Source organism: Mauremys reevesii, linkage group 1, assembly GCF_016161935.1.
Source record: "Mauremys reevesii isolate NIE-2019 linkage group 1, ASM1616193v1, whole genome shotgun sequence".
Lineage (NCBI taxonomy): Eukaryota > Metazoa > Chordata > Testudines > Geoemydidae > Mauremys > Mauremys reevesii.
The window spans coordinates 189,834,077-189,847,060 of record NC_052623.1 but is presented as its reverse complement, the minus strand read 5'-3'; positions in this window follow the sequence as shown (position 1 = coordinate 189,847,060).

The following is a 12,984-nucleotide window of genomic DNA, read 5'->3' as shown; positions in this document are numbered from 1 at the left end:
CTTGTGTTAAGATCCAAGGGGATTGGATCTGGACTCACCAGGAATTGGTGGAGGAAAGGATGGGGGATGGTTAAATTCTCCTTGTGTTAAGATCCAAGGGGTTGGGTCGGTGTTTGCCAGGAACTTTGTGAAAAAGCCTCTCAAGGCTGCCCAGGGAGGGGAAGGTTTTGTGGGGACAGAAAGTGATCCAGACACTGAAATTTCTGGATGGTGGCAGTGTTACCAGATCTAAGCTAGTAATTAAGCTTAGAAGTGTCCATGCAGGTCCCCACATCTGTACCCTAAAGTTCAGAGTGGGGGAGGAACCTTGACAGCAACCATGCTGACCATTTGTACAATGAATATTACTGCAACCGGATATATTAACACACACCACTCTTCCTTATAACTGGCAGGACTAAAGAATAAACGTTCCCACCAGTGTGCAAAAGATGATTTCTATTTTTTTGCAAGGAGTGGTGAACAGTTAGCATCACTTCTTTGCTCCGGTGTTCTAACTCCTTTAAGTGCTTCGTTAGGTCTGGGTGTCTCACCGACTGCTTTAACACAGATATATTAACTCCTAAATTTACTGGCTCTACATGTTGGTACAGTGGAGTCGCATCATAGGCACATTTAACTTATGCTATTTTAGCTATACGCGCTTGGCAAAACAAAAAAAGAGAAATAACAATTTAAATACTGTACCTGTAGTGCAGGTGATTCCGCCCACCATTCCACTTAATGAGCGTTTGACTATATGCAATTTTTTTGCCTTATGCACTGACTTCAGAACCTAACCCCCACGTGAGAGGCGACTCCCCTGTATAATACATAATGTGCATGAATATTCTGCATGGTTGCATTATGTAGTAGAAGTCAATATTGCATCCTTATACAGTATATACAGAATATGAACATAAGTTACTGTGGGGATTGTGATCTATTTTGTAAAAGGAATTTACAAAAAATTCAGTACACCAGTTACAGATTCATAAACAATTAGCATTAATTAAAACTATTGCCAAGTGATTGTTATCACTGGCCTATAGGCAATAATGGCATTTACCTTAGTAGGAGTCTAAACAAACATGGGACCCTCCAATAACTCTGGATGTACAGGAATAACCAATGCTTTTTTCCCATGTGCACGAATCTAAGTTGACGCTGTTATATCCTTTACCAGCTTTATGAACCCATTTAGGGATGTCGAAGAAAAACTCAGTTCTCACTTTTTGTTTGGATGCAGCAAAATCAAATACTTTATTATTTCTCCAGTAATTACCATGGAGGGAGAGAGTGCCATAGGACACAGGGTCCTGGACAGGTCTCTCAACTGGTAAACAATCACAGCAAGCCTTTATACCTTTTACAGACAATTTCTAACAATAATACAGACAGTAAAAAGCAACAACTACATTTTGTTTATACATAGCAAAAAGGCTTATCTTATTAGAAAAACAAGACTGCAAGACTGCACATTGCAAGGTCGTAATAACTTTCACACAATTCACTCTGTCTTACATTATCTTGCTTCCTCACGTCACCAGGGTCACAGTTAACCTAACTCATGCTAACTAACATTCATTAAGATCTCTTCAAAACCTTGTTAATTATTTACTGGCTTCCACACTCCCCCCTTTTGTACTTCTAGTACAACAAACAATTTCAAATCTCAATTCGCATGAAACCATGGACTTCAGATACTACAGCAAACATGTCAACCGTCATGGGACGTAATGACAATGCATGATTAGCATGAACATGAAAGGTATCGCTATTTTTACGTTATTTACAACAACAACAACAACAACAATATAATCCTAAATTAACTAACAACACTACAAATAATAACAATCCTATAGGAATAATATAATGGGGCTGTTGTACAATCGTGAACACAAAGCACAAAACATCATACCTAGTACATAAAGTAAACACTCTATAAGCTGTATGAAAGGCATTCCTTCCAGCTTGATATACATTCTAAAACATGGGAATTTGCCCTTGCAATTCAGAGATTCTTTGAACCTTTGGTAACAATGAAAGCAAATTTTGAAACTGATCAGGCACCATTCTAATCCAATCAAAATATACCTGAAATCTAAGAGCTACATGTAACATTCTATCTGCAGGCCAGGAAATGATAGGATTGCCTGCAGCAGTGGTAAGATCAATATGTATATCTTGTAAAAAGGTGGCATTAACGCACACACAGCTATCATTAGCTTGAAAAAAATGGGTGTCCCGTCAGGGCAGTTCCTTGACCTCCACCCTCTCAACAAATATTGTCATAAACAGTGACAACTTCCCCTAGCTTCAGTTTATAGATACACTGAGCTGTGGTGGTTCTAACGGCCAAAATGTCCATTGACTCTCTATTCTTATCCAAAATGTCAGGTGTCATTCCAGGGGTACTGTCTAGAAATCAGTTGGAGATACCAGGTGGTCTAATTTCCCCAGATGTCTCGGTAAACAATTACAGTCCCACAGGCATCCTCCCCATGGACCCAGCAGGATTCGGTATGTGGGAGCCCACACCCACCCTAACCGGTCCATATGCTTGGAAGGAGCACTGTGAATGTCCACACTTCCATCCAGAAAGTGTACAAGTATGTCTTCATGACCACAGATCAGATGGTACTCCTGACGTCTGTAAGGGCAGTGGGCCAAGTCTAGTCCAGATCCCACTGCAATGCCTTCCCAGCCTCAGTGATATTCAATACCATCTCTGTCAGTAACTTCTGGGTCATAGAACTAAGGGTGGAAATTACATGTAACTCAGCAACTCCAGCCTGTACTGAAGATAGCTGAGCTTCAAAAATAAGACTAGTGGCCTTTTCTAGTTGCCCCAATTTCTTATCATGTTCTTGGCCTGGAAGAATAGTCCAAATGGCTACTACACTATTGGCCAGATGAAATAACCCAGCCCACAGGGATCTGGTCAATTCCCTTCTTGTCCAGAGGAAATAACCCAGGCCTTTTTGTTGTGCTAATCTAATGGTTGCCCCTTGTGAGCAATCTGGGTATGTAGAAAACTGGATAAGGGCAATGTCAGGTAAAATCCAATTAGGGAGGGCAATACATACTGAAGGATTTATCCAGAACACAGGGCGCAGCCTGTAGAATAAACCCCAAAATCCAATTAATACCACAGTCCCAAGCATGGGTCCCACAAATTTCTTCCTGCCAGTATGTAATTCTTTGTTTCTTCACCAGGGTCAGTTCTCAGTGTCCTTTTCAGTCAGGAATTCCTGGACTTTGGCAATGTCAGTGGAGTGAGTGTGTCTTCTTCTTTCCCAAAACAATCGAGGTTTAGCATCCTACAGGGGAGAGGTTTCCAGCACATATCACCCTGTAATAGCTGTGCTCTTTTCTAGAAAAGTCTAAAGGGATGTTGATGGGACTCATCATGGAACCATTGATGTTGAGGCCCAAAGGAATTAGCGGGTATATCCATTTCTCACTTGCATTTATAATGTTAAATATATAGGTGTTAACTATTTGATCTACAGGATTCTATGAGAAATTAACTACCTTCCAATATGCTTGGTGGGAGCTCTCAAAATTATTTGTGGCAATTTTCCAAAAGTATCTTTTAATTCCATAGGAATAATGTGACTAAAACCATCTCTAAGCATGTTACTGGCTATGTTTAACAGCCAAGTTTGTGCCTGAATACATGCAATAGCCCATGAAAGATTTGTCTGCAGAGTGTCTATGGCATCCATGATTTTAAGATAGTCCTGCTTTTGCAAGGTTTCCCAAGTTGGTAGGATTCTAACAATGTCCTACTCTAGAATGCTTATTTGATTTAATGAGGAGGTTAATGGATGACTTAAGGAGGCTATATTGTGTCCCATGGCATCAATTTTATTGGCCCAGATGTTTGCATCAATGGTGTATATAATACCAATGCCAGCACCTACTCCTCCTAATAACAGTGGCCAATACATTCTTTTTAACTCTACATGGTTCTTAGGTAACACACTTTGAATCCAGTCATTCCATCCTTTTATAAAGTGCACATTTTCCTTCAATGTCAGTGAGAGTTACTTGCAAAGGCATGGTCATTCTTTTTAAAGAGTAGACAGGATTGATTATGAGTAATCTTTTAATATTCTCCTTCACTACCACCAGGCCTACGTTACTAACATATGGTCTTGGTACCACCGTTACTTGGACCTTTTCTTGGGCTCCATATACTCCATTTACTGTCCATACACTGGCATCATTTACATTCACCTCCACGTTAATAATGCCGTAGCAGCTGGTTACAAAAGTTAATTTTTTTTCTTGCTTTCAGAAACTATTTGCATTGACAAAGGAATTACAATGGGCTTTTGTACTGTTGTAACAACTCAGACTTGCATTATATGTGTTGGAAGGATTATGTGTTCTTATGCTCAAGGTACTTTCATGGGATTGCAAATTCATGTTAACTTCTACTTGAACAGTTGACACCTTTACATGAGAGGGAATATTAGACTTGCACGCCATAATGAGCTTTTTATCCTTTGTACATTAGAATATTCTTCCAGATGTTCATCCTTAAATTCCCATTTGCAACTATGATCGTACTTTTTAAACAAAAGTAGACTGCTTTTGCCTTTGTATCCAAGGCTGTTAATTGGGGACTGTTAGTTTCCACCATTGCCATCATAGAACTATTGCCTTTTTCCTCTTGCCAAAGGAGGAAACAATAAGGTGCCTTTTCATAAGCACAAACAATTATGGGAACCATGACTGCTAGATGTGGTGGATCCAAAGTCACATCAAATAGGAGCGGTTTCTACTACCACTGTGGTTTCCCTTTGCATAACAAAAACAATACTCTCCTTCCTTAATTACTAACATATTACGTATGTTTACAAGCAAGCGCAAACAGAGTATTAAACATATGGCATGATTGAGGTGTTGTGATTCCTAGAAAGTAAACAAAAGAAAACAGGGTAGTTGTTCTCATATAGTTACCCTAGGTCACAAACCTCTTCCATGTTTTCAGTTGGCTGGAGTGGAACCATTTGAGGCCTGTAGGAGTGTGTTGTTGGGGTAGCCCCACTCTGGGGTGACTGGGAGCCAGGCCGCCTCACTACACAAGTCCGGTGAGTCAGGGAGTTAGCTTGGTGGAGCAGGAAACAGTCAAGGGCTCAGGCCCTCGGGTTGGAGCTGAGCACAGAGTTCAGTAGTAAGCGCAGGCCCTGGTCAGGGCAGGGCAACAAGCAAGCAGTTCAGAGCTCCTGGTCTTGAGTGTCGGGGCGAGGGGAGACTGCCATCAGTGAGTGGGGTGGCAGGGGGGACGCAGGCCCACCCACTCCACTGCGTCCCAGCCCGGGGCCCTGACAGTAGCAGGTGACCTGCTGCTGTGTCAGTGGGGATCCTGGCCGCAACACACTGACATCAGCTCTAGGTGTGCCACAGCCAGACTAGAGTCGGCTGCCCCCGGGCTACTTCCGACTTCCTCCTCTACCAGTACCTGCATCTGGTCGGTGTCCTCTACGGCATCGAGCACCATGGTCTCCTTGGGGTACTCCGCGAGCGGTAAGCTGGGCAGCTCCTCTCGGTCCCTTCTCACTGGTAGGCTTACTGGCTTCTCCGGCGTCTGGTCAGCGTCCGGCCTCGACGGGTATGGCCAGTCTTCGGGGCGGTCACAGGTGGCAAGAGTCTCCCCAGCGGGAGTTAGGGCACCAGCATCCGGCCTCTCCGGCAGCCAGGCAGCTTCTGAGCCCTGAGGTTGGGCTTTTAAACTTCCGGTCCTGTGCCTTGACCTCTGGGGGGGGTGGGCGCAGGCTCCAGTGGCTCCACCCACTTTGGCATCCAGAGGGGCTCGTCCCTCTCTGGGGCGGCTGGGAGCCAGGCGGCCTCACTACAAGGCCCCTTCACTTTTTTGCCCTTAAGTTCCACCTGATAGACGGTGGGACTGGTTTTGGTAGTTATAGTAACAGGACCCACACGTTTGGGACTTAGTACGTGCCCTTTGTCAGAATAAAACCTATATAGGACTCTAACCCCTATATTCCATTCTATTGGTTTAAGGGTGTCCTCTAGTCTTTTATCCATGAATCTAGCATTGGACTTCAGTTGTACAGCCACTTGCTTCTGAATGTTACTAATATTGTTCAGTAACTTTTCCATAAACTGGTCCATGAGGACTCTCGTTTGATAGCTATCTGGAGGGACCCCACCTAGCCACCAGTGTTTGAGGATATGCATCACACAACTCATCAACACCCTGTGAGCTGTAAAACCACGAGTGGCTATAGTCGATCTTAACGCCATTAACACCAACGATAATTTTTGGTCCCCATTCTTCCCTGAATTGGTTACAATTTTCCGCAGAGTTGTTTTTATGGCACAGTTGGTTCTTTCAACTAAACCAGAGCTCAAGGGATGACCCACAATTTGGAACTTTTGATGGATATTTAGGGCCCAGCAGTGAGGCTTCATGGTCTCGCCCACAAAATGTGGACCCTGGTCTAAGACGATAGTTTTGGATAGGCCAAATCTTGTGAAGGTGTGCTCCAATAGGGTCTTTGTAGTAGTCATTGCAATGTTATTGCGTGTGGGATATGCTTCGATCCATTTAAAAAATAAGTCCAACACCACGAGGCAGTACTTATTTCCACACCCAGTGCATGAGAGTGGCCCGATATAATCTATTTGGAGCCTTGACCACGGTCCAGCTATTTTTTGGTGCAGCACTGGACCTTTATTAACTTTATGGTCAGAATTGTTCTCTGCACATGCCAAGCAGTTTTGAATATGATGTTCCACATCTTTTACTAATCCTGGCCACCAGCATACTGACAACAGCCTACTGGCAGTCTTTTCAGAGCCTAAATGCCCTTGGCTATGGGAGAGGCTAATCAACTCTTTTTTCAGACATGTGCACCACTCAGACTGGTGTTGTGTCATCATTGTCCTTCTTTAAGGCCATTATGAGCCCAACTTTGTTTCTGACTATGTTGTAGCCATGGTGATCTTCTTTTTGTAACAAGTCTTGTAGGTCCTTGTCTTGCTTTTGCAGGGCCACAGTCTCTAGATGGCTTTTTATTTCTTCATCTCTGTGCTGGACTTCATATACTTTCTGATTTGGTTTAGTCCACAGATGTTCCATGCCCATCTGGGCTACTTGCTTAGAAAGCCAAATTTTGATTATTCAATTTAGAAATTTCGGCCTGGTCTTTTCTATGGGCCTTCACTTTGCACAGGTGGGTGTCACCTTTTTGAGTTTCCACAAGTTTCCATGCATGCAACAGATATTTTGAGTATGCCACAGGTTTTCCATTGGCTCAGGTCATGGCTCTCTGAAGCCAGGCGGGCATCCATTCAGTTAGGGCTCTGACCACCCAATCTGAATTGGAGCAGATGGAAAATGTTAACCTCTGGTTCAGCTGCATCCAATACTGCTAATACCACAACCACCTTGGCAGCTTGCACTGAATAAGGCACTACAGTACCTTGCAGGATGTTGAGAGTGTTTATCTGCAGAGCTGCAGACGCAGCACATGGCTTACCATCCTTATAGAAGCAGCTTCTGTCAACTCCCCAAATATGTAGTCCTTTTATCTTTGCTTCTTGATAAGTGGCGCCTATTTGGAAGGGTGACTTAACTTGCTTCGGGTCTTCCATTGGCAGAGGGCACTCATGCTCCTCTCCTTGCATCAATAGGGCATATGGAACAATGGATAACTGAGGTGCTTTGTTGACTTTGATGTTCTTGTTTAGTAAGCTGAGGGTCCACCCTGCCAGTCTGGGGTTGGATACCCTCCCTCCATTTATGTGGCCTGTCAAGATGTATTTTACTGGTGTGAGAGTCATCTTGAGATCCACAGGAGACATGCCTATCAGGTACCCCAATGGTTCAAAGCCCAGGTCAGGGCTAAGACTTCCTTTTCACAGGAGGAGAACTGTTTTTCTCAATGTCACTCAGCACTTTTGACCACAGGCAATGGGTTTAGGCATAAATCTGGTGTCTTGGGGCAGACCAGCACCCAAGCCTCTTTAGGTGGTTGCCAGTTGTAACAGAAACGGGGTGTCTGGTTTTGGGTAGGGAAGAGCTGGAGCTTTGGTGAGCACTTGCTTCAGTTTGTTGTAGGCTCTCTTTTGCTCTTTGCCCCACACCCATTCTTGTCCCTTTCTTAAAAGTTGGTATAAAGGATGAGCAATCTCTGCGTAGCTTTCCACAAATTCTCTTGAAAAACCAGTAAATCCCCAAAACAATCTAAGAGCAGAGATGTCTTGGGGTGCTGGGAGCTTACATGTTAGCTCGACCCTCTGCATGTCCTGTGGTCTTCCATGTACTCCTAATTCAGTGCCTAGATACGTGACTTCGTGTAATGCCACCTGCACCTTTGTCGGATTTTTATAAAAATCCCATATCTTTTATTTTGCCAAAAATTATATCCAGCGTTTTCAAGTTGTTTTCCTTGGGTGTTGTGGCTATTAAGATGTCATCTACATAACTCAACTTTCTTTTTCACACACTGTCCCTCACATTTTTGTCACGCCTCTTAGGGTGTATTATGGAAGCCTTGTGGCACTCTCACAACCAGCAGCACACCTTCAGCAGAGATCAACGCAAATTTTATGCCATGCTGATCTGTGGAGGGGAATAGAGAAAAACGCATTGGACAGGTCAGGAACAGAGCCCCATTTTGCAACTGCGGCTTTGGTGGTCGTGATCTTGTTAAATTTTGCAAAGAGTCTTGTGACACCTTATAGACTAACAGACGCCACAAGACTCTTTTTGCTGCTTTTACAGATCCAGACTAACATAGCTACCCCTCTGATACTTTTTAAATTTTGCCACCACTGGTGCTAAACAAGGGGTGACTTTGTTTAGCTTGTGGTAATCAACTGCTAGCCATCACATCTTCAAGACTCCCCAGATGCAGGGGCGACTCCAGGCCCCAGCATGCCAAGTGCGTGCTTGGGGTGGCAATCTGCAGGGGGCGCTCTGCCAGTCGCTGGGAGAGCGGCAGGCAGGCTGCCTTCGGCGGCATGCCTGTGTAGGGTCCGCTGGTCCCGCGGCTCCGGTGGACCTCCCACAGGCGTGCCCGCAAGGCTTCATGCTTGGGGCGGCGAAATGTCTAGAGCCGCCTCTGGGCCAGATGGGAGAATTGCATGTGCATGAGGTCTTGACAAGCACTCCCTGGTTTACCAACGCTTCAATGGTCTCTTCTAATCCCTCTTCTGCAGTGGAAGGGTATCTGTACTGACATTGTGACTTAGGGTCTGGGCCATCAGTCGTTATCTCTGTATCAATTTTGCCACACTGCAGCTTGTTGGTCATGAATACAGGGGGGTGTTTCATGGCAATTTCTTACTTCTGGGCTCCACTCTGGCATTATTAGCTTTTCAGATGCCTTTGAAGCAGCCACCCTGTGCGATGCTGGAATTACTTGGTATCCTGCACCCTCTATATTTTGGACTAGTCTTCTATTTCGCAAATCCACTACAAGTTTCAATTGGGATAGGATATAAGCTCCCAATATTTCATTTCCATCCAGTAGGCCAAATGTTGCTTTTGTGGTAATCTTGTCAATAGCACAAGTAATGGGTTCTAAAAATGGTACAAGGCTCTCTGTTCCATTGAATCCTTCAAGGATTTTCATTTATTTTATGGGCAATTCTTTTACCTTGGACTAGGCTTTAGAGTAAATAATAGATATGGTGTCACTCAGATCAATCAGCAACTTCTGCTGAAATTGACCAAACTCTCTCTCCCCTCATCGTAGCTTTTACTACTGGTCTTCCCCACTGTTCACTGGATATTGGCACCACTGTTGGGGAAGGAAGGGGAGCTTGGCCCTGTCACATTAAGTTAGGACTATTGTCCACTCGCTGCTCCATACAGGTGTTTGCTCTTTCCTTGCCATCTTCATATTTAGCTAACCTTTTAAGAAGCTCCTTGGTCAGTAGGCCGTCTATGTTGTCCTTTGGCTCGTGCCTAACCAATCGTCTCCAGAGCATGACTCTAAAAGACTTAGCCACCGTTGCATCCTGATTATTTATTCCTCTTTCTGGCTTGCTGGAGTGAGAGCCAGCTGTCCTTTCTGCTGATTGCTGCTGCTAAACGTCTTCCTTTTCTGTACTTTCTGTTACCCTCTTTCACCCCAGCTATCATTTTTGCTTTTGCCAGTGTGATGGGAAGGCTTCACATTGGATCTCAAAAGCTTCCCACAGCTTGTCTTCTAGGTCTTTCAGTGCAATGGTGTTAGGATCCACTGCTCCAATGGTTACCTTTAAGGTAAGCAGCAACCCTTGTCATAAAGTCTCTTTCAATTCAGGCGTATTACAGGACATAGCCCCTGCAAGCCAGTAGAGGAGATTTTCCCTATTTAAACGTTTTTCTGGACACTCGCCCATCCTTTGTCTCTCTGAGCAGAAATTCCCAATGATATTACCGTGGGAATAATAACAATGTGTATTCTCTTCCACACATCTTCATGACACTTTCTGTATTAGCCATTTGGATGTCCCAGGGTGAGGCACTATATTCATCCCTGCTCATGCACTCCCTTAAGAGTGCAGCTGAATCGCCTTTGCGGATTCCAGGTAAAGTACTGACTCTGGAGAGACAGTTGAGGGAGGTTTCATGATTTAATGGCCCCAGAGCCTTTCCTGGGGCTTTAGCCTGTCCTGGTGCATACAACTTAATTTCATATCTGATCTCTGCTGGACAAGATGATCCACAATTTACAACTGTGGTTGTGATCGGCGCCATAAGAAATCCTCTCCTCTCCTTGATTTCTTCAGCTTCTGCTATTAAGGAAGCTGAAGGCTGGCACCTTACTGCTGCTTCCTTTGTGGACCCTTGATCACTTGCTGATGCTTCTTCTGTATCTTCCGAGTCTGTCTCAGACTCCGACCCTCTCAATGGGTCCAAACTCACTGCTGCTAGCATCCCTTGAGTTTGTTTTAGCTTCTCTTGCAGTCTGTTAATCTTGCTATTACAGGCAGTGTGACGGCCTTGGCTGCTCTTTAACTCCTTCCCCAGCTCTTGGAGTGCTGCTGGCAATTCTTTGTTCTTCGGTGCTAATACATAGTTCTCTCTCTCTCTCTCTCTTTCCTTTTGTTTGGGGGCACTTAGCTCTTGAAGTTGCAGCTCCAGTTTACTGATTTTTGAGTCACATAGCTTAGATTCTGAGCTGTTAACCCATCCATGTTACTACCCCGCTTTTCCATTCCCAGATCTTTTCCTGCTAACAGATCTTTTAATTGGGAGTTCTCCTGCCTTTGCTCCCTAGAGTGCCTGCTTAATTCATTGCCTGCTATTGCTAAACCATAAATTAACACTCTCTCTTCCAATCTTGCGGCTCAGGCTAGGCTTAGCTACTACACGAACTTCCCATTTTTTACATTGAGTGTCATACATCTGCCCTGGTAAATAAACCCTTTGACCATGGGTTTTTACATTTCCTGAAATGATTTACACAATATCCAAAAGAATTTTTATTTAACTCTGGTGTCCAACCAGCTGCTCTCTGTTTTCTATCTCGTCTTTGAACTAGTCTGCACTACTGCAGCCTGCCCAAGTTCCTTAGTGGGAGACTCACTTGCTACTGACTGTCAGAGTCAGCAATCAGCAGCACCCACCTGTCTGAACTGGAGTGTGCTCAGAGCTTCCCAGCTCTCATAGGACCACCACAACCTCTTGGGCTGGTGTCTGTTTTCCAAGCTATCAGAGCCGGCGCCTACTTAATCCCAGCTCACTGGGTCATCCAGAATGAGCTTCCAAAGAGATACTGTCTTTTCAATACCAAAAGGCCCACCAGGTTGTCCAGTCTAAGCCTGCAGGACTCACTGTCCTCCAACAATTCAAAACTGAATGGGTCAGCAGGGCTGAGCCAACTGCTTGAGCCTGCACAGGACTCACTGTCCTGTCTACCAGATCCTCCGGCTAAGCATGGTAGACTGCGCTCGCGCTTCCTGATGATCAGAGTCAGCACTCCCCTGGATTCTCACCAGTGCTAGAGCTAGCAGCACTCAAGCTGCTTCAGTTCTGGGTTCCAAGAAGCTACTGTCCCGGCATCCAGCACTCCCACCCTCATGGTCAGTGGGACGTAGTTAACAATACTGAGTAGATATTGCAAATAAAACAAAACATACTACTGTAGTAAGATGTACTAATGTAGGTAAGTAATAAACCTTTAGTTAGTTTATTACAGGATTGGCTACAGGCATTGTCTTTTGGTGTGAGATCTGAGATACAAATTGATCTGAGGTATATGACTGTCTCTTGGAGCTGGAAGTAACCTGAATATGGTGTGATCTTTGGTGTAGGTGACCATTTAACACTAAGTCCAGCTTGCCTGGGTGGCAAGATAGACTGAAGAGCCTAAGGGGACTGTCTGACTCCATGGTAAGACTGTTATAGTGATCCAGGAGTTCACATGTTACAGGGCTGGTAACATCTAATTTATAAAACACACCACCAGTTGTTTTGTTTTGTTTTTGTTCACAGTTTGCCCTGGAGTAGGCACTCACAGTCATGAGCCACTCCAGACAGTGTGACAGGTTTGTCTTTCTGTGCTACAATTATACCTCCAATTGCAGCATAAACATACCCGAAGTGTCCCCCTGACAGCCAAGGGAGTGGCTGTGAGCTCTGAGCTCTTCAGACTGGGACTTAGGTAGAGCATGAGAGAGACCAACAATACAATAAGAAAAAAAGGCTTCTGTCAGCTACTATGGCAGCACAATTGCCTGGTATTGTCAGTGCCAGGTTTAGCTTGGGGAGGGACAGTGCTGCTGGTATCTGCATATGATGCTAGTCCCACCGCTTCAATTGTGCTAGTCTGAGGTTTGACCCAGGTGATGGTTGTGCAGCTGGTATCTGCAGCCAGCACAAACACATGGCCTAAACCAGAGGTTCCCAAATTGTGGGGCGTGCCCCCCTAGGGGGCATGGAGGACCATCCAGGGGGCACGGAAGGGCCTGGCCAGCCTCCATGGGGGCAGGGAGGGAGTGCCATCCAGCCCTCCCCACCCCCAGCTCTGC